Here is a 22055-nt window from a genome sequence, read left to right on the forward strand (position 1 = left end):
CCGGTTCTGTGGTGGGCACTGCTGGGCGCTGCGGCCACGGCGGTGGACAAAAGATATGGGGGGGGGGTGCAAACCTGGAATTTACCCACACATGTTGTATATCGATTCTGACACGTTTAAACTGGGTCACTTTCCAAACACCATCCGTGCAATGCAACACACCTATCGAGACTTTTTTCCGCCGCTTAGAACAGTTTTTGAACTCGTTAATTTTGATGCCTTTTAGTGCTTCTGGCACTTCTGTTTTGCCTCTTCCACTTCAGCGAGATATTTCCCTCTGAGGACTTTTTCATCTGGGGAAACAAAAATAAGTCTCTTGGGGCGAGCTCGGGTGAATGCGCAGCGTGGGGGGTGGGAAGGGAGGGTCATGGCGGTTTGGGTCAGAAACTGCTGAACGCTCAGTGCTGTGTGCGCAGGTGCGCTCGTAAATCACCCGTCGTGAAATGGGCAAATGCGTTGAAAGAGTCTTCGAACGACGCCCTGAAGCCGAACACAGCCTCTCACAACAACACCAGCAGGTGTGCTGATGCAGATGGGCTCCTAGAACGCTCACCTGGCCAGGGAGGCCCACACTACAAGGGGCGCGCCCCCCCTGAAGATAATTCTGGGTCTTTGCTCCCCGCACCCCCATAACTGTGGTGTGTCCATGCACGGCTGCTGTTCCCGTAGAGCTGGGACATCACCCCCTGCCCTTTAGGGGTCCCTTAAAAAGCTGGAGGAAGTGGCTGTTGCGGTGGAACAAGGAGGCTGGTGCCGGGCTGGGAGTCAGGGCCCGGTCTGTCACTGTGCCTTCTCTCTCCTGTCACCTGGGTGCCTGGGGACACGCCGCCGCCCCACCCTGGCCCTCACTGGTTTCCCTGGCTGTCAAGGGCGAGGACTGGGCCACTGCTGTGTTTTTTCCAAGGGCACCCTGAGGACTGCCTCTGCGAAAGCGCCCAGGGAGCGGCTTTCTGGAATACACGTTGCTGGGCCCTGCCGCCGACCTCCTGAGTCAGAGCCTCGGGGGGTGGGGGCCCAGAATCTGCATTTCTAACATCCTCCCAGGCCATTCTCATCTCTGAAGTTTGAGAACCACCGATCCTCACAGGCGGCTAAGAATGCCGCTTCCTGCTCCGAAATACGCAGAAGGTCACCCCCTTCCCATGCTGGCCACTCTGCACCTCCGCCCACAGCCAGGCCAGCCATGCCTCCCTGCACTGTCTCTGCTTCCCCTCTGCCCTCCACAGCCTGCTTTCCAGGGGCCTCCGAGAGGGGACATTCCAGAAGATCATGACGCCCCCTCTGCTCAGAGCTCACCCGAGCTCCCTGAGCCCCCGAGAGCAATGGCCAAGGACTTCCTCAGAAGGTCCCTGGGGCCCTGCACAATCTGGCCTGGATCTGACCACCGTTTCACCACCTGCCCCTCGCTTGTCGCCTTCTAGCCACGCACGTTGGCCCCTGTGCCGTTCCTGTAACCCATACCACGGCCAGGATCCTGGGGCCTGGGGACCGCCCAGGCGGGGTGCTCAGAGCGGGGGGCAGCCCGAGGAGCTGCCGTTTTCTGCCCCACCGCCGCTTGGCTCACCCACGCAGGCAGAAGCAGACGATGCTCTGAAACTCACGGAAACAGATCTCGGCTTCCAGGCCCTGCACCGCGCAGTACGAGTCTTTTCGGGAGTAGCCCTTGAACTCTGGGTGACTCATCCCTGGACTGGATTGCCAACGTGGGTCTGGAAATCTCTTTCAGAGGAAGTTTCTAGAAGTAGACTGAACTGCCCCCCACCTACCCCCACGCCTTGGGCTGCACAGTTTCTCAGCCGCTGTTCATCCCAGCGGCCCTGCCATCGCCCCTTACGCTTCCTGCACAAATGTTTGCAGAGCACCAGGCATGCCCAGGCAGCGTCCGGGCCCCTCGATGCACGGGCCTGCTTGGTGTCCCGTCCGACTCCAGCTCTCGCTCTCGTGCAGATGGAACATGGGGCCTGGACGGTGGTTTTCCGTCCTTCACCGTCTCCCACCGACGATGGGGAGCCCTGGCCCGTTTATCCTGCGGCCTGGGTTGAGCACGCTGCCCTCAGAGCTGTGGGTCTCATGGTGAGCCGGAGGGAGAGAGGGACCATCTCGGAAGACTCACGTCTGAGACCAGCCGAGTGCACCACTGGTGGAGATACGGAAGGCAGGAGGAGTCTGGCAGACAGGATATGGGGGTAACACATCGCGCTACTTTGAGGCCGGCCTGCCCCGCAACCCATCAGCAGGAGGAAAGCCTTGAGAACTTCACACACACCCTTCTGGCCCTGCCCACCGGCGGTGCTTCTGCTGGAACCTGATGGAAGGAACGGGCTCCCTTCAGCGTCAGTCTTCCTGTGGACTCCCGCGGCGGACACCGTGACCCAGCCTTGGCCGAGGGGCAGGCAGAGGGGTGTGGAGGGCGAGGGCCAGCCAGATGCTCCCTGCTGTCTTGGGCGGGCCCGGGCAGGCCGAGGGACGTGTTATGTAACTACCTGTGGCTAATTAGAGCCACATGGCGGATGTGCCCGGAGGAGGCGGAGGAGGGAAGGGCGGGTTTGGGCGGGGGAGGTTACAGGCATCTCCCAGGAGCCCCGAGAGATGAGTAAGGGATTCGTCAGGCGAGGAAGAGCACGAGCAAGGGTGCGGAGGCTGGACCACTGGGGAGAGGGGGGCAGGTGGCCTGGCCACCGTGGCCTCCAGCTGTGGAGACGCAGGGGCATCCGCCCTGCGGCCACGGGAGCGGGTCTCCAGTGCCCGGTTAGGGAGTGTTTCGCGTCTTCCAGCAGATGGGGAGCTGCGGGCGGGGCTTGAGGGAGGGTGTGGGTTTTAAAAAGAAGGCCCTGTAGCCCGGCACCCTGTGACCTCTGCATTAGAGTGAAGACCCATCAAATGCCCAGGAAGATGCGCGGGGCAGGCATGAGCTCCACGGTCTGGGAGTGGCCTGCCGGCCCGGTTCCTCCGACCTCCCCGGCTCTGCTTGCCTGTACCCGCCGAGTGATCCTGCAGGCGCTGCTTGCTGCCCAGGCCCCGGCTGCCCTGAGCCCGCCCTGAGCCCGCCGGGGCTGGGAGGGAAAGCGAGGTAGCCGCTGGCTCCGGCACCTGTTGCCTGGCCGTCGTGGACTCCGGCCAATAGGAAATGGAGCGGGCAGTGTCCCAGCCTGATTCACCGAGCCGTGGGTCTCCCCGCGCCTCTGCAGATGCATTTGGGCTGCTCTTGGCCTAAAAACGGTGCTCTCAGACCTACATCCACAGCCGAGAAAATCTGGGGCGCGCATCTGCCGGCGGCGTCCCTGAGTCTCCCCCAGCGGCTGGCTTCAGGGGCGGGGAGAGGCGGTCAGTGTCGGGGTGGGGGGCCAATGTGCGTGTGCCTCTCTGGGACCGCTCGCTTTGAGATCAACATGCTCCTTGGGGTGGGTGACTTCTGCAGAGCCAGCAGGGCGCATGGGACATGGGGAAGAGTGTCCCAGGGGTTCCTAGTGGTGATGCCACCTCTGTCCTCGACTGCCAGGCTGCCTGCCAAACCGTGCCACGGGTGAAGCAGCCTGGGAGGTGTGAGGAGCTGCTGCCTGTGGGAGAGTTCACCACCCCAGTATGTGGGCCAGAGAGGAACGCAGCTCCTCTCCCTCCCGGTCCTGTTATAGGTCAGCAAATGGAGGCCCAGCGACCAGCCCAAGGTCACGCGGTGGGCAAGCAGCTGAGTGGGGACATCAAATCATTTTGGAGCCGGTCATGACCTCTGAGGCGGCCCAGTGCCATGTTGGCAGGAGTCCACGTGGAAGTGGACAGTCTGTACTCACACCACCTCGCCACCGAGCAGGCGTGGAGGATGCGGCTTTCTCCGTGCCCCGTTGCCTTTCCTCCCGGAAGCCAGCCCCAGAGCCAGGGTCCTGGGACACCAGAGTCGGAGGGGGCTGGACCTGGCCCCCCTGGCGTGAGCTCTCTGGCCTTTTTGTCGTTTCTTTGACTGCTGAAGCTGATGGGGCTGTTTAATGTGGGGAGAGAGCAGTACCAGAACAACTTAGAATAGTTCTCCAGATCTAGACATGGGGATAAATGAGGCTGGGGTCTCTGTTTGGAGCCGGGGTGTTGTGAAAAGTCCCAGCAGCTGTCCCAGGAAAGCCCGTCGCCCTGGCTCTTAATGCCCCTTGTTTGTCCCCGGGGTTCAGCCCAAACTGCCCTGTGGCGTCAGCTTATGTGTCTCTGTCTTCTCTCAATTGCCCGGTCCCTGGGTCTCAGCACCTTGGACAGCGCTGGCTTAGCTCTGGCGCCCCGGGCCTGGGCCTTGTGGAAGGTGACCTAGCTTGGCTTCTGGAGAGACCTGGCTGTCTGGCTGCATTTTTGCCTTTGTAAGTGGGTTTTCCCAACTGCGGGAAAAGCTGTTGGCAGTCCTGCTGGCTGACTTCAAACAGCAGAATTTCTGAGGCTTTATTAGGCAGATATGTAAGCACAGTTCCCATTCATAAAGTGCATCCGACAGCCCCGTGCGACGCGTAAGAATTGTTTGCAAACTCCCCCAGGCAAACATCTCCCCAGCATGGCAGACATCTGTATTTGATGAGTAATCTTGGGAAGCTCACATGTGATCCCAGTTTGGGCCGGAGGTAAATTTCACAGGTCCCCCCACCTCCTTGGCCCTTATTTTAATGAGTGTGGAGAGCAGAGTGTGACCAGGACCCACATGGGGTGCGATGCTGGATGTTTGGGCGATGTGGGGGTGCCCGCAGCGGTCATTGTGAAGACATTCTGTGGGTCCGACCTCGTCCCTCTTGCTCTGCTGCTCGGGGATCTTGCACGTCCTGGACTGGAGACTCCAGGCGATTTCGGTGGCTGTCCCAGCCGCGTCCAGGGGGCGTGCGCGTTTCATTTGAATCTGTTCTCAGTGTCACACCGTGGAGCACCTAACTCACTGTGCGCTTCTTGGACAATTTGCTTTCGTGCGCAAAGGCCGTGATAATAATAATTAACGATAACCGCGGCTTTTGTGTACTCGGGGCTCACTGCGGGTGGAGGCCCTGAGCCACAGCAGTACTTGTCATGGACCAGTTCGTTTAATCTGAGCAACGGCTTGGTAAAGCAGGCACTGTTACTATTCCCATTTTACAGAGGAGGAAACTAAGGCACAGAGAGTGTTTATTGCGCACGTAAAACACCTCCAAATGGTGACTTCAAATGCCAGTCATCCTTGATTTTGCTCCCAAGTCCAGGGGCTGCCTGGGCACGGCCGGGTGGTCCTTGCTGGAGGCCTCCCGTGAGGTGGCAGTGACTGTGGCTGGAATCATCTGGAAGGATTTCTCCCACGTCTGGCACCTGGTTGGAAACGCACACACAGCCTGCAGCCAGGGGAGGCTGGCACAGCTGGGGCTCCTTGGGTCTCTCCCTGCGTGGTCCCTCCCCCAGGGGGCCAGGCCAGCAGTGCGTGGTCCCTCCCCCCGGGGGCCAGGCCAGCAGACGCCCCACACCATGGCTCAGGGCTCCCGTGTCTGTGTCCCAAGCAAGAGTGAGCGGGGGAGGGTGTGTGTGTGTCTGTATTCCCTTTTGTGGCCGAGACTCAGACATCGAGAGGGGTCACTTCTAGTGTATTCTGTTCCGTAGAAGCCAGTCATTAAGGGAGCCAGTGTGGGTGGAAGGAGCATCGAAGGATTTGGGGTGCATTCCAAGCCACCGTGGAGAGTTTGGGTGACGGCACCAGAGAGATGTGAGCAGGCAGCGGAGCGGGACGTGGCCCCGGTGGTCAGGCCCTGAGCGCGTCCTGTCCCTGTCTGGCATGTCTAGACGCTGACCACCTGCGCTACGGAAACCTGAGTTCCGTAAACGCCTGCACCCGCCGCGCCCACCTTTCAGCCGTCCTCCCCCAAGAAGCAAGCAAGGCGTGTGAGAGCTGCGCCCAGCTCAGAGCGCCTTGCATGCAGACCTCGGCGGAGCCGCCGCTCCCCACGTGTCCCCTCCTCCCCTCGCTTCCCTTCCCTTCACGAGGGCCTCGGTCTTGCTGTCTGGGGCTCTGGGCGCTGGGCCTCTATGGACTGTTTCCTCCTTTTAAAACATGTGTCAAAAATTCTCTTCTGCCCTAGCCGGTGTGGCTCAGTTGGTTGGAACATCATCCTGTGAAACAAAAGGTTGTAGGTTCAATTCCCAGTCAGGGCACACACCTGGGTTGCAGGTTCGGTCCCCGGTCTAGGTGTTTATGAGAGGCAGCCGATTGATGGTCCTCTCTTACATCAGTGTTTCTCTCCCTCTCTCTCTCTCTCTCCCCCTCTCTCACCCTCTCTCTAAAATCAGTAAGCATGTCCTCAGGTGAGGATTAAAAACAAATTCTCTTCTAAGTAAAAGTGAGTTTATTCCCCGTTCTGATTATGAAAGAAGTGGAAACATCTCCGTGGGCCCTGGGCACTGGGTCTGCGGCCCCTGATGGAGACATCAGGCCTGGCCTCCCCTCCCCTCCCACCATGCCTCCCTCTCCTCCCCCCGCCTCCCCTCGCCCACCCTGCTTCCCGCTTCCTTCCAGCCCCCGCTTTGCAGGCCGCCCTGCTCTCCTGGACCGAACCCAGGTCTTGTCTCCATGCCCTGGGCTCGTAGGGACCCTGGAACAGCGTCCCTGGGGCCTCTGGGCCTTCGTGGGCCAGGCCTGTCTTGGGGAAGGGACCTCAGCCGAGACTTCCTCCAGGGCAGTCACCCCGTCTGGCTCCCTGCTCATCTCGGAACACGGAGCCCGGCAGGCCCTCGCTTCCCCCTCCCTGAACGCTGCAGAGAGGGGGCCGCTCAGAGAGCCGCTGCTCTCCAGCTGCGGCCTGCGGTGTGCGCCTTGACCGGCACCAGGGTGGCGCGAACCAGACACCCCCCTCCCGGCCGGCGTCCAATTGTCCCCTCGTCCGTCTAGAAACTTTTTATGGGGTCCCTGCTCTGTGCCAGCCAGACCCGCCCGGTCTCTGTGCTCACGGAGCTTGGAGGGGCGCAGGGACAGGAAAAGTGGGCCCGTGAACCAGCAGCAGGAGAGGTTGCGCGTGGAACCAGCATTCCACAGAAACCGAAGCAAAGGCCGTCTGGCTTCAGGAAGGAGAAACGGTCACTAAGAATGACCAGCAACCAGGGTGGCTCCCTCCTCCTCTGGAGCCCTGGTCTCACCCCGTGGTGTACCCCCCACCAATCTCTCCGCATTGGCCCTTTCTTCCCGCCCCTCGGAGCACACGGCCGGGTGTGGGGCACCACAGAACGGCACCCTCAGCCCCACATCTGCGTGAACCCACAGCTCACACCGTCTCCTCGGGGACCTAGGTTCCCGGGAGCCCAGCTGAGTGGCCTGGCCTGAGTGGGGGGCCGTGCTGGGCTGTGGGTGGGCAGGTGGGGGCCCGTGGAAGTGGCTCTCATCGGCTGTGATCGGGACAGTCCCCAGGAAGGGCATGCAGGGCTGGGAGAAAAAACTAGCACCTTCCCTGCGCCTCGCCTCCAAAGGGTCTCATGGTTCAGGGCTGCGGCTGCCGGTCCCCTGACGCATGTAGGCGAGGAAGCTGGCTCACTTGAGGGGTTGGTGTGAGAGCGCCCCATTTTCATCTTCCCTCTGTTACCGCCATCTTACGGTAAATGATAAGAAAACTAGGAAGACCCAACTATCAGGATTTCCAAAAGTAAATTGTTTTTAACTAGTTCGTTTAATTAGGTTTAATTAATGAACCAGTCCACACGTATTGTTCTTGGATTTTTCATTTTGCCGAAGACAACTAAGACCTTGGTCAGTGCCCTGACCCAGTCCGAGGGCCCTCCCCCGGGGACCGGGGCGTTACAGAGCCAGCAGGCCCCTTAATGGCAGTCACAACCTCCGGCGGCAGCAGGGAGAGCTGAGCCCTGCCTGAGCCAGCACCGGGCCGAGAGCCCGGCGGATACTGTTTAATCCCCAGACCTCTCGAGGCCACTCTTACAGCCCCACCTCATGCAGTGGAGACGATTCATGTTCGGGTCCGAGGTGGCACAGAGGGCGAGTGGAAGGAGTGGGGTTCACTCCGGGTGGTTGACCCCTGGAAAGGGGTCCTTCCTGGGGAGGGGGTGGGTGGGTCTCATCTCTGGCAGAGGCAAGCCCGTGACAGGGGTGTTGCAAAGGCGCGGTGGTTCAGCCCGGGAGGGAGGGGCTCAGGGAGTTTCCCCGATAGGGGTTGCCTGAGGCCTGCAGCCCAAGAAGGGAGGCATTGGCCGGAGGAGGGAGGGAGGCACTGCAGGCTCGGGGGGCACACCCCGTGGCCTGGACAGAGGTCTGGGGGCGTGTGGGGAGCTAGGCAAGGCCGCAGCACAGAGAAGCACCGTGGCCCAGCCTGTGATTTGGGAAGACAGCCCTACTTGACCACGTGAGGGTGGGGCCGGAAATCCGCGCTGGCAAACCCTCGCAAACAGGGCAAATGGTCGGCGGATGCGCTCACCCTGACTGATTTCTGAAACCATATTCTGGGTGACCGGCTGCTGGCTACACCATGGCCCCACCCCCCTTCCCCCACCTCAGCCCCCCTCGGCTGTGAGGGCGGCCCTGACTTTGGGTGCTGATTCCGTTCTTGGGGGGAACCACTGCTTTTAGAAGGACCCTCACCCTCAGAGACTAGCTCGTGCGTGGAGCTGGTTTGTAAAGTCCCTTCGGGGGCATAGAGCGGCAGCCCTGTGGGGAGGGCGCAGGGCGTCGTGGCTGAAATAACGGGCAAAGAAGAGGCTCCGGGCTGTCTAGGGGGTGTACCCAGGGTTGCGTGGTGGGACAGGGGTGTGCACCAGGGTCTCCACTGCCAAATTCTAACCCCAGTGATTTCATGCCAAGGTCACAGCCCTGCTATACACACCCATGCAGGTGGGGTTGGGGGGCAGTTCTGGTCTCGGCCCTGTTGTCCTGTGGCCTTGCTTAGTCCCATGAGGCCACCGTAACAGTATCACAAGCTGGTGGCTTAAAACAACAGAAACATATTCGGAGGCCAGAAGTCCAAAATCAAGGTCAGCAGGGCCCTGCTCCTTCTGAAGGTTCTGGGGTCAGATCTTTCCTGTCCTCTTCCTGGTTCCTGGTGTCCCTCGGCTTGCGGCTGTGTTTGTCATCACACGGCCTCCCCCTGTGTGCCTCCTCCGTGTCTCTGTCTCCACATGTCCCTCTCCTTTCTCTTATAAGGACATCAGTCATTGGGTTTAGGGCCCACCATAAGCCCGTGTGACGACTCTTAGCTGATGACATCTATAAAGACACAAAGAAAGTCACGGGTCCCAGATCTGGGACAGGGACATGCCCTTTAGGGGGACACAACTCAGCCCATTACCCCGCCGGGAGGAGGGGCGGCTCCCTCGTGGGCCACACCCTCAGTCAGAAGGCTCTGCGAGTCACCTGTCCCTTGCACGTGCCGCCAGTGGCCCCCCGGGTCCTCCAGCCCCTGTGCCAGGATGGGCGTGGAGTTAGCAGCTGCAGCTTGGAGCTCATGGGGACAGGCTGTGCTGCTGTGGCATCTGTTTGGGACGCTGCCAACGCCTGGATGCGGCGAGTGGGTGGCAGCTTGGGCACACTGCGTGTTCTGGGGAGCAGGCTGCCCCTGGCTGGCGGTGACATCCTTTCTCGGGGCTCCAGGCAGCACCTGGCCTCTTGCTCGCTCAGGGTATCATTCCAACTTCTGGGCCATCGAGGGGCAGCTGTGGTGAGGGAGGTGGCGCAGAGCTTAGACATTTGAGCTCGTCTGGTCCTTTCACCGACATCCCCGGGGCAGGGACATCTGGCCACCTCTGTCTTCCCTCTGTGTCAGGTGCGTGGGAGCTGCCACGTGTTGGCAGATGCAGTCACCACGTGGCGGGTGCTTGGTGACTCTGAGACACTCCTGGGCGAGGCTCCTCACCTCCTAAGCATCCTGCAGGCTGCTGGGGGAGGTGATGAGGTCATATGTATTCATTAAAACTGTGCACTCGAGAGACACCAGCTCTGGTTATCATCTGGGAGATGGTTCCGAAGGAGGTGGCTGGACTTGATTCCAGAACACAGCATAGTGACAGATGGCGCCTCGCTGTCGCGTGCAAGGCTGGGAGGTAATGCGGCCACAGTGGGAACAGCTCGTGGCAAAGGGCGGGGGACTTGGACCAGGAAGATGTGCCCCCGTAAAAACTGTGCACTGGAAGTGAAAGCAGGAAGAGGAGCTCTGTTCTAGATCTGTCCAGACTGCAGGACGGTGGCCCACGGGGTGGGACCAAAGAGGGGAACAGGGACCCTCTAGAGAGTGCTGTTAGGAGCCTTCTGCCCAGAGGGGACAGGAGAACGGGCTGGAGGCAGCCAGGGAGCCAGTCTGTCCCCTTGTAGCACAGAGGGCAGCCTGGAAAGGATGGGAATTCAGGGTCTTAGGACATGGGAGTCCAGGGCAAACTGGGCGACCGGGGGGGAGGGGCGGGGCAGGGTGCCTGAAGATACTGGCTGTCTGGCCCTTTAAGAAAAGTTTCCTGCAAAGAAAAATTTAAGGTGGCCTAGGGCCAGCCAGGAAGAGGCCATCCTTGGCTAACTCCTTACAGTTCCGAGGGTTCGATCCGTCTGCACCCCCTGTGTGTGGCCCTGATTCCCGAAGCTGCTTGAATGTTCCCCAGGGAGAGGGGCTGCTTCTAGAAGACCACGGGTTCCTTCCAGCAGCCAGCAGGGTGCCAGGAGGCAAAGTAGGCAGAGCAGTTAAGACAGCAAGACAGGACCTGCTGCCCGAGGCCCTGCTGCCGCTGGAGCCCTCAGCCGCGGCCGCCTGGGAGAATATTCTCCCCAGGCACTTAGAAAATGCTGAAGCCGGGGCCCTCTCGCTTTGCGTTGTGACGCAGCCAGTCTGAGGTGGGGCCGGGCGCCCGCACTTTGTAATAAAGCTTCCCCGCTGGAACTGCACCCTGAGTGAGGAGGCACCCCGGGGCTGGACTGGGGCTCCCCTCCTCCCCTCCGGGGCTCGCGCCCTGCCCGGTGGTGCAGGGGTCGTCACTGGTAAGTGGCCCGAGGTGCAGCCCCGCAGATGTGTGGTGCGTGTGTGGTGGATCTGGCCCCGCACCCGGCACACAGACGCCCTTGCGACTCTCGGTTCAAAGTGGAAAGCCAATTTGCCACGTCTGGGTGGACAGCCTTCTTAGCTCAGGGAAAGGGCAGCTTTCAGGGAGAGGGAGGAGTGGCTGGCAGAGGGTGCCCGGAGGTCCCCGAGCTGGGTTAGTGGCTGCGATTGCTGGCTTAAAGGGCCAGCGCAACGTGGAGAGTGTTGGAGGGGAAAAGCTCACCTCCTTGCACGAGGTCTCCTTCTGGTGAAACAAAAGCCGTTTGGTCGGAAGTCCTCTCCTTGGGGACGAGGCAGGGCCACTCCTGCGAATGAGCTCTCACTGGACACGCGCTCCCAGCCACGTCTGTGCCGGGGGTTGGGGACCCCTAAAGGAATCAGACAGAGGAGACAAAGTCACGCACGGTTGGAGCCCAGCGTGCGCTGACCCGGGTGGCAGCAGGAGTGCCAGCGAGGGAGAGAGTCTCCAGCTTCATGCGGGCGGGTCAGAGCTCGGTGGGGGCAGGACAGGGATTTCGGGGCTGCCGGCTGTAGCCATGCTCTCAGAAACTTATTCTTCTTGGCATAAACCTGCGATATTCAACCTTTAACATCTCACGGCATACAGAAACTAATTACCAAAATTCCACAGCACACCAAAAAAATACAGTTTTTGCTGATGTGACCAAAAAAAAAGGTATGATTTTGATTTGTTTAGATCAAATGGCTATTGTTGTGCTGGCTGTTGTCATTTTTTTATGGGGCAGTCTAAGGGCAAAGAGGTCAGTGCCCCTGACGGCGGGTCAGGTAGCGCACGTTTTAAAAACGCCTGCGGCACAGCGGCTGGCGATCGCCGGTGTGCACGGCCCCCGGCCAGCTGATGGAGCAGATCCGGAATCCAGCCCCTGACCCTGTGCGGGTGCTGAGCTGTGGGTCTGTAGGTTGCCGGGGAAACATGCTTGGAAAACCCCGAAGGCCTGCCCGAAGGAACAAGCCCCCCCGCCCACACTGGCCTGCTTGTCTCTGCACCACGGTGGAGCTTCGGGTGGTCTTGAAAGAGGAGCCCACCGGCGCCCCCCCCCCCCGCCCCACCCCCGGCAACCTCAGGTGGGACTGGAAACGTGTGCTGTGGACGGAGGTCTGGGTGTGGTTCCGGCGTCAATGGCGGGGGACCTGGACCCGAGGCATCCTCATTCGGAGAGGATGAGGCCGGCCTTAGCTGCCCCGGGAGTCCGATCAGACGGCAGTGTCTCAGGGCTAAGGGGGCGGATGCCACCGGCCCGGCGAGTGCAGGGAGCCCAGAACCAGCATTGGAACCAAACGAGGCTCCCAGGAGGTTCCTGCGAGGGCCCCTCCCAGCTGCGTGTTAGAGGAGTTGTCCAGCCAGCCCCGTAAGCAGGACCGTTCAGCGGGGGAGAACAGACCTGCGTCTTATCCCGGGAGGGGGGCTCTGGGTAAGATGGCAGTCGGGGCATAGCCTGGGCCAGTGGGGCAGTTGGGACACTCGGCTGGGGCCAGACACACAGATTTGCACACAGGCTGACTTGGGGGGCAGAGTGCTGGGACCTCAGGCTCACTCGGTGTCCAGAGGGTATAGTTCCAGTAAAGCACGGGTGTGTGCATGTACCAGGGGCGTGTGTGTGTGTGTGTGCATGCTGTGTGTGCACGGGTGGTCATGCTGTGCATGTGTGGGAGCGTGTGCGTGAGGGCAGGGGAACAGGGAGCCATAGGATGAGGCAAAATAAAATCCGGGCAGTGGGGTGGTCACGTCACATAGCCGTGCTTTGCAGGGTGTTTCTCCGTACGTCATAACACGGGGCCCCAGGGGTCAGGCCCCTGACCCAGGGTCATGCTTCGCTAACCCTCACAACCTTTCTACAAAGTGGGGATTGTCACCCGAATTTTCCCAATGATGGAGAATGTACGATACAGTCAGGGGCTTACGGAGCCTGGAAGACTTTCTTGCTTCTGTGCCTCTTCGGCTCTTAGCTGGGATGCCACCTCCTCAGGTCACCCTGCCTCCTGAGGGGGCCCCTCCCGCCGCAGGCCGGGCTCCTGGAGCACCCAGTGCTTGCCCATCACGGCGTCCACTGCCCAGAGGCCTTCTACCGGCTAGGTTCCTTACAAGCCTACAGCTACGGCATGCCTTGACCCTGGCCCCAGGGAGGTGCTTAGTTAAAGTACTTCTTAGGCAAATGAATGAATTCTTGAGAATACCAAACAAAGCTCCGCGAGGTTAAAGAACGCTCCCAAGGTCACTCCAGCAGCCAGGGGCAGAGTCTGCACCCCCACGGGTCTTCTCTCCAGCCCCCACCCTGCCCCTGCAGCTCGCCACGCTGAGCAGGTAGCCAGAGGAAAGGGTGTGAGAGTCCAGTCTCCCAGGAGGAGTGGCCTGGAGAGAGCGGAGCGGGGTCAGTGTCTCGGTGCTCAGGCTCCGTGGGGAGGCTGAGGTTTGTGCAGAAGTAGAGGTTGGGGTGGTCCAGCTAAGGGGGAGGGGGGTGTCCAGGGCCTACCACGCACTGTCTTCCGCAACAAGGTTCGTTCCAGCCCCCCTCCTGGGACGAGGTACCGCCTGCCCCGTTGGGCTCCGAGCAGAACCGCTGCACATGCTCCCACACTCTGGGGACCGGTCTGAGCCTCGCCGTTCGTCTCTTCCTGAAAACAGGAGGAACGCCTCTCCAGCACATTTGCCTTACTCTGCAAATAGTGTAAGCGGCGCAGGAGCCGCCTAAATCCCACTGGCAGGCAGTTTTGTGTGAAGTGCCCAGGCTCTCCAGAAGGTGTATAGACTTATTTCCTGTGTGTGAAAAACAAGGCTTTGTTCTGCTGATACACTGCAGCAGCGGAGAGTGCTGCAGCTTGTGGACGATTCGGGAGCTCAGACAGCTGCGTCTCCGGGCTTCTCTCTGCGACGCCCTCCTGGCCAAACCCCCTCCGGACCCCCCCCCCAGGTTTTCCAGACCACTCGCCGGCCCCCAGCCTGCCCCCAATGCGGGCTGCCTTGCCCTGCTTAGCCGTCTCTAAAATAGTGCTCTACCGTTCCTGCTCTGATTGGAGGTCAGGCGTGATGCGTTCCTTCAAATAGTTCTGCTCGGCATACCTTTTTGTTTAACATCGAGAATTCTTTTTTTAAATCAGCATGTGAACATTGTAACAAGTGGAATGTCTAGGCAGCCGTATGGTAAAATGCCTGGTGTATTTTGAGAGCTTACCCAGTGCCAGGCGCTGTCCTGGGGATGTGCCTTCTGTGAGGTCGTTCCATCCCCACCAGGACCCTTTCCACTTCCTGCGAGGGCAGGATTCGCATCCAGGCCCTGGGTTTATCGCCGTGAGGCCATAGCTGCCGATGTGGTGAGAGGAGGATTTGACTCCCCCTCTCAGCACCTCACCTATTGTTATTCAAGTGCTTCTATCAGTTACTTTCTAATCTTCAAGTACTTGCCTGTCTCCATCATCCTTTCACGGTGCTTCTGTCTCCTCACTCTGCAAGGTGAGGTTGTCAGCCCTGCCTTTCCCCGGCCTTAGGTCCGCACCTTCTACCTTAGGATTGGCGTCGCATCGGGGTTCTTTACATTTACACCCCGTCCTGTACTGTCAACCGTATGCTTTGTCCACGGCTTGACTCTGATCGTCAAAAACAGCGGGCAACGCTGACACAAGTGTTGCCTCGTTGGAAGTGTCTGATGCCAGGGTGAGCCCCATGCTGGGCTTCCGTTTCCTTGGCCAGGGACCAGCGTCATGCCCCGGGATCGCCAAGGGCAGAACGACCCGACCCGCGAGAGAATCAAACGGATTCCCTGCCCTTAGAATCACGCCCCCTTTCTGTGCACGTTGTGTTTGGGTCACAGCCTCCTTTTGCCGGGTTCGGTTTCCTGTGGTTTTTCTTCCCTGGAATTTCTCACGGTCTCTCGTGTCTTCTTCCCGCTTCATCCGCCTCCATCGTCGCCTCCTTTTTCCATCTCCTTCCTTCACGCCCCCTGTCCTGCTGAGCCCTCCCTGGTGGGTGGGTTGGTTTTGGCTTTGGTTTGCTGTCCTCTCAGCAGCTCTCTGTCCCTGCACGAAGCTGTGCTGTCCCCTCTGCGCCCAGAGGCCATCATGGGCTCCGCTCCCCGCCCCTCCTGGCGTGGAGCCTCCTGAGCAAACAGGCACGGAACGTGGACTGAAGGCGTCTGTGTTACACTCACACCAGAGGCAGAATCCGGGGTCAACGTCCTTTTCCTTCAGAACTTTGAAGACTTTAGAACCTTTCACGTTGCCGACGAGAAGTCTGACCTGGGTCGTGGGTAGATTCCCTACATTCCACGTGTGGTTCCTGGCAAATTTCAGGACGTTTTCTCCATCCCTCGCATTTGTATTTTACGGGAGGCTACTCGGCACCCACTGGTTCTCCTGCACACTGTGATGGGCCCTTTAACCTGAACACACGCCCTGCGGCTCTGGGAGGTCCTGCTGTGTTTGATTTGTTTTAGTCGCCTTCTTTCCATTCTGCATCTCTGAGACTCTCCTCCGTCGGCTCTTAAACCCTCCAGGACAGGTCTGCAGTCTTTTTATCATGTCCCTTTGCCTTCTTGCTATTTAGTCTCGATTTTGTTGACTCCGTTTTCCAGATCATCTTTCTGTTTCACTTTTTAAGAACATTTTAGAATTAATATTTTTAATTTCTCAAAGCTTTTTCTCATTATCTGATGGCTCCTCTTCCCAGAATCGATCTTTTTTATGGCTAGTAACACACTCAGTAGTGGGATATTAGCTTTTCTGTGTGCTTGCTTTCGTCTGTATTTCTCTCCCCTTTACGGTCGGTTTTTGTGTTTCTCTTGACCTTTCTCTTTCTTATTGTTGCTCATTTCATGTGTCTGCTTGTCCACGGCTGAGAGAAGTCTGGTGGCCACTGTGAGTTTATTCCCTAGCTAATAAGCAAAGGGGCTTAGAAAAGTTGAATAGTTGGCCGAGGTCACTGCAAATAGAAATGTCACACAGCTGGTACTCTGACCCAGCCTCTGCTCTCAGTGCTGCCCCTCCCTCCCCGCCCCGTGGCTGTGCCCCCTGGTGGCAGGTGTGGCTTACATTTCACAGGCGGCCTGCAAACAGCTCTGTGCCCCTGGAGGGCCAACCTGCATCTGTCCCGTCCGAAGGCCCTTCCTCCTGCACCCGTCCATCCCAGAGGTTCTGGGACGGTCCGGTGTCGGTTGTCCCGCCCCACTGTGCTTGCCTCTGTGCGAGCTGGACTTGCTCTCTCAGTCCACAGCTCCGGTGTGCCAGTGCAGGGCCTCCGGGCCCGTGCCCCGTGCGTGCCTGGCCGTCGGGACCTGCTCCCAGGCAGACTTGAGGGATCGTGGGCTGATTAGGCCCCGGTTCATCCACTTGCCTGTCTGTGTGACAGCTGAAACATCCTGCTCGTAGCAGGTCGTGGAATAATTGTGTCAGTAAAAGGACAAAAGATTAGCCCTGGCTGGTGTAGCTCAGTGGATTGAGCGCGGGCTGGGAACCAAAGCATCGCAGGTTCGATTCCCAGTCAGGGCACATGCCTGGGTTGTGGGCCGTGGCCCCCAGCAACCACACATTGATGTTTCTTTCTCTCTCTCTTTCTCCCTCCCTTCCCTCTCTAAAAATAAATTAAATTAAAAAAAAAAGACAAAAGATTTGAGCCCAGGGAACACCAGTTCCAAAGGAAGAATTGCAAATAACTCCTTCAGCTTTTGCCACCTTCCACTTTCACGATTGAACAGCTCTGTTTTTTTTTTAACTTTTTTAAAGGGCACAGATCATATATTAGTTAAGGCGAGCAAAGTGACTGTAACCAATGACCCAAAAGTGTGCTGGCTCAGACACGGTAGAGGTTTATTTCTCGTTTATAAATAGTCCTGGTGGGCGCCCCGGGTTGGCGGACAACTCTCCTCTGCGCGGTGGTTCTGGGAGTCCGGCTTCCCCACCCTGGGGCTCCGCCGCCCTCTGGGACCTGGTTGTCATCTGCAGCAGGCTGGGGGCGAGGCACCCAGAGCCCCCAGGCCGCCCGCCCTCCCTCCCGGAGCCCTGGCACACATCACTTCGCTCCATCCTTGGGCAAGACGTCCGTCACGTGGCCACACTCACTGCGGGGCAGATGGGAATGCAGCCCGGCTGCGTGCCAGGGAGAAGTGGAGCGTGGATTCGGGGGGCCAGGGGGCTGTCTCCACCCGAGAGAGTGTGGGGAGCCACCCTGGAGACATCTGCCGGAGTCCCACCCACCCCCCCCCGCAAGGGTGTATCACGGTGCACCCACTGTGTGCCGAGTCCCATGCTGGGGGCTGGGAGCACCAAGGGGAGGAGGACACACCCCTCCCCCTCCCCGGGGGAACAGCCGAGGCTGGGGGCGGCCAGCGAGCATCACCGGGGGGGCGGGAGCTCTGTGCAGCTCCCGGCAGAAGCAGCGGGCCCAACGTCCCAGCAAAGGAGAGGGAGTTATTTCCGCAGGCAGATCCTGGTGGCTCTGATAGACGCCCGGCTCTCCGGTCCCATCCCACTCACCCGTGTTTCTCCACGGAGCCTGTTCATGAACGGGGTGTAGGAGCTGGAAGCAGCCCCAGAGACCGTCGGGTGTCTCACCCACCCCAGCCCAGGGTGAAGATGGGGACTGTAAGGCCGCAGAGGGGAAGTGGCCTGTCCGAAGCCACCCACCCAGCCGGCCGGCGGCGGGCCCAGGCGTGCAGGCAGCAGGCACCCTTCCCACGGCCCGGCAGGTGCAGGCCCTTGCTTTTGCTTTTTTCTTTCTTCTTCTTTCCATTCCTCTGACTTTCCTTCTGGCTGCTGTCGCATTTCCTGTCCCCTGGCCTTGGCTGCCTCTGGCCTTGGCCGCCCCAACGGGAGGTGTGCCGGCTTCCTTCTAAGTCCTGTGGTTGTCGGGGACTGTGCAGGCCACCCTGGCTGGCCGCTTCTCCCTGGCCCAGTGTCCTTTGTCAGGGGCGAGGCCTGCAGAGTCCCCGCCCAGGGTCCTCGCAGCCCCCCCAGGTCAAGACTGGGCTCCTCTGTCTCCAGAGGGAGACCTCCCACGGGGAAAGTGACATGATGAGGGTGGGGTGGGGGCGCTGTGCACCTACGGGTGCCTGTGGAGCGGCAACCCCCCCCCCCCCAGAAGGACTCCGGGACCCTGGGGCTTCCACCGCGTCTGGAAGAAGTGAGGGAACAACTACGACCCAGCCAGGGAGCGGGATGAAGGACATGTGGAATAAACGTCGACCACAGGTACGCGAGCTCACTGCTCCCCCTTCTCCACCTCTGAGAACTCTCCTTCGAGCGTCCGTCCGACGTGCAGAGCGGCGTTGTCGCCGAAAGGACGCTGGCCATGCGCCTCCGGCTTCGGGCAGCCTCGCATCCCGCCCATCGAGGCGCAACCCTTTACGGGGAGCTTTCATGCACTCCTGCATTTTTGTTTTGTTGATTCAGCAAATGCATACAAAGTCTTTCTGTAAGCATAAAGCTGCTAAATACCAGGGGTGTGGAGAGAGCCGGGACTCGGTCTGTGCCCTCCACTGAGTCTTGGTCCCCACCCCCGCCCCGTGAAACATGACTTAGTGCTACCAGAGGGAGCCTGCGAGGAGGGCAGGCGCAGCCGGGGACAGGAGCTCCGGGGCTGCGGGGCCCCGGCGGGCAGCAGAGGGACCCCGCCCCTCGGGGTTTGGGTTCTGTCTGATGAAGGCGCAGTGCCCACCTCGTGCGCAGACCTGTGCTGGGGAGTAACTGAGCCAGCAGGACAGACGGCAGGCCCGGGCCCAGGTAGACAGCAAGCACTCAGTCTGTGTATGACGAGGTGGCTGAGGACTCCAGGCAGTGAGTAGCAGGGCAGGTGAGGGCTGCTGCATTTCCGAGTACTGTCAGTATTCACAAATAGTAAGTAGCAGAACGGAGAAAGCCATGGGGTGACCCCACCAACCAGCCCGAGTCCCCATGGGCTGGACGGGCAACCAGAGGCTCATGGAGGGAGCAGGCAGCCCACTCCCGTGTGGCGAGACGAGACTGAGGACATTTGTTTTTAAGGTGCTTTTTGATCCCTTTTTTTTGGCCTTCTTTACCAATCTGTTAAGGTCATATTTTTCTTTGCTTTTTATTTTCAGACATCATTTATTGATTCTGTCCTTCATTTTTTAACGTGCTGTTTCAGAGGGGTAGGAGGAGACCCAAGAAACAGCTCCAGAAGGCGCGCACTTGGCAGAGAAGTCAGCAGGTCTGCTGTCTGGCGCGGTCAGGAACTTCCCGCCCGACCGTCGGCACGGACAAGAGCGATCGCTGGTGGGAGGTGGTGGCGGATCCTGCAGCCTGAGCTGCTCTGACAGAAACCCGGGCGACCATGCAGTGAAGTCAGTAGAGGAGGGATTGCGTGGTCCCTGAGGAAGAGGCTGGACGGGAAGAGCCTTCATGTTCCGGCCCCCCACGGAGAGCCAGGGGCAGGGGATTCTGCTGGTGCATTCAGACCCCCCCCCCCCGCACGTGTGTGCTGGGCGTCTGCTGAGCTCCGGGTCCCCTGTGGGTGGTGGCAGGCACATCGGGGGAGCCAGCAGGCCGGGCCCGAGTCAGGCCGTGTACACCATGCACACATAGAATGGAGGAGTTAATCCGCCAGGTTCGGACTCCTGACAACCAGAGGGCTGGCCCCCCCCCCCCGCCCCGGCTCTTCACCGTTCACCCCCAGTGAGCCACAACTTCCCCTTCTGGAAAATGGGTGCACGTGCATTCGTCCGAGGAGGACTTAACTGTCTCTGAGATACACTCGGTGCGGTTCTTAGCACCGGGGCTCTAGCGAGGACAAGGGTGTCACCAGGGGGTCTAGCTTCCAGGTGGGAAGGAAGAATGAGAAAAAAAAAAACTTTCGAGGAGTGATCAGCTTTGAGGAAAATAAAGTAGAGCACATGGACAGGAGGGGGGACTAAGAGAGACAGGGCGGCCTGAGAGCATCTCCGGTGATGTGGTGCCTGAGCGAAGCCTGAGCTCGGGGAGAGAGCAAGTCAGCACAAAAGTTTGGGGGCAGCGAGTTCCGAGGGAGGAAGCGGGGCGTGCAAAGGCCCCGGGGCGGCGTGTTCAGAAAAGGCGTCGGTGTAGTCAGTGCGGGAGTGACTAAGGGGAGACGAGGGGGTGGAACTCGGGCCGGTCAGCAAGGCCTGCACCGTGTATATTTTTAAACCCATTAAAGATGTTTTCCAATTGTTTTGGACACATATTGGATCAACACTGGAACCTGACTTTTCTCAGCATTGTCAGTTGCAGTTTCTTTAAAAAGGCTGTCGCCCGGGCAGTGCTGTCCCCCGCCCCCACCCCCGCCGGCCCCGCCGCTGGTGCACTGGGAGGGAGCCGTGTGTGGGGGTGAGGGGTTTGCGTCTCGTCTCCAAGGACGGTGAAGCCCACCCAGCTGTCTGGGCGAGGTGAAAAAAAAGTCAAATTAAAATGCAAATGCTCCTGAGTAAGTGAAATATTGGCGGGCACAACCCTCGAAAGAAAAATATCCGTGAGATACAGGCCGTGGGCCGGCAGCTAGCTGGCCGGGGTTGGCTCCGCCAGGCCTGAGCGCTGAGAAATCTCGGGGGCCTCTGTGTGCGGGGCCCTCCAGAGACCCGGCACCCCCACCGGGCGCTTAGAAACGGGCACACCCAAGTGCTGGGGGACCGTGAGATGGGCCAGGACGCCGGCTGAGGACTCTCTGGCCACCTCCCTGTCATGTTTCGGTGGGGCCTCTCACCACGGACCGGGGGTTTCCATGTCACCAACAGCGAGGGCCCACGGGCCTTCGCACCTGCTGCAGCCTCTGTCTCTGATCCGATCAAGGTGTTCGAGGTGGAGTTCCTTAAAAGGATTATTATCCCTTTTCCTTGTGGGTTTGGGGGGGCATGGAAGGAACGTCCAGGTCTCCGGAAATGTCCTTCATGTGCCCCTTTGGGCCATGAAGAGGGGCCGGGAGCGGGGGAATGGGCGTGTGCAGGGGACGAGCACTTACTGCATCTTTACGGCGTTCTCTCTCCAGGGCATTATCTCCCTGTTGGGGAGACGAGGAAGCTGAGGCTCAGAGGTGAGAGCAGGGAGGTCGGTGGCTGCTGGCCAAGGGGCAGTGGGAGGGGCACTGGGGGGCATGGGCGTGGGGCCGGACGTGTGGGGCCGCCAGCTGGGGGACCTGCCGTCGATGTCCCTTCTTCTCGCTCGGCCCCCCTTCACTCATTTATGAATGTGTGGGAGCCCCTCCCCCTGTCGGCTGTCGGAAGAATGAAGACCGTCAGGGTGTGAGGAGCTCGGGGCTCTGCCTGGTCTCTGGAACGTGCTGGGTAACCCCGGGGTCCCCGCCGACTGCTCTCCGTGTGTCCCAGGCCCCTGGGCTGCCAGGAAGGGAGGTGATGGCGTAGCCCAGCGGGATGGTCCCTGACGGGGACAATCAGGCTCCATGACCCCTCTGGGTTCGTGGATCTGTGAGAACTCAGAACCGAGGGACAAGCACCCTAGAAGGAACCCCTCCTCCGACACGGCCACACATCGAGCACGGGTGGCAGACGGAAGAACCGTCGCCCACGGGTCCGTCGGCTCACTCTGCCTGCGACAGACACCTGTGCCGAGCAGACGCCAGCCTCCCAGTGCAGTCTTTTGTCCCAGCCCCACGCCACCCAGGTGAAACCCGTTTTCCCGAGCCCCTTGGGCTAGCCCTGGTCCCCCAAGGGGGACCTGCCCCCTCCGTGTGGTTGTGCTGCTCGTGATGCTTTGGTGCATGTGTTACTGGCCATCTTCCACTCAGGGTGGGGTCAGCTCACGTTTTTGTGGGTGTATGGAGGTCATGGGACATGTTCCAAAGCTTCTAAGTCAGATTTGGAGCAAAAAAGAGGGACTCGGAGCTGGGTCCCTCCCTCCTCGTCCCTGTCCCCTGTTCCGTCCTCTCCCCACTCACCTCCCCCAGGTTCCCAGGCCCTTCCATTTCTCACTCGGTCTTCCCGAATCCTTCCTCTGGCACCGATGAGCGGATTGTGCGTTTCGTGGTCCCTGCCTCCCGAGAACTGCAGCGCCCTTTACCGCTCACGAGTGCCCTCTGCACCCATCGTGTCTCTACTCCATCCGGGTGTCCCGGGAGTCTCTCCAAACCAG

This window comes from Phyllostomus hastatus, unplaced genomic scaffold (genome assembly GCF_019186645.2).
Source record: "Phyllostomus hastatus isolate PE091 unplaced genomic scaffold, TTU_PhHast_1.1 phas_scaffold_501, whole genome shotgun sequence".
In the NCBI taxonomy this organism is placed as follows: Eukaryota; Metazoa; Chordata; class Mammalia; order Chiroptera; family Phyllostomidae; genus Phyllostomus; species Phyllostomus hastatus.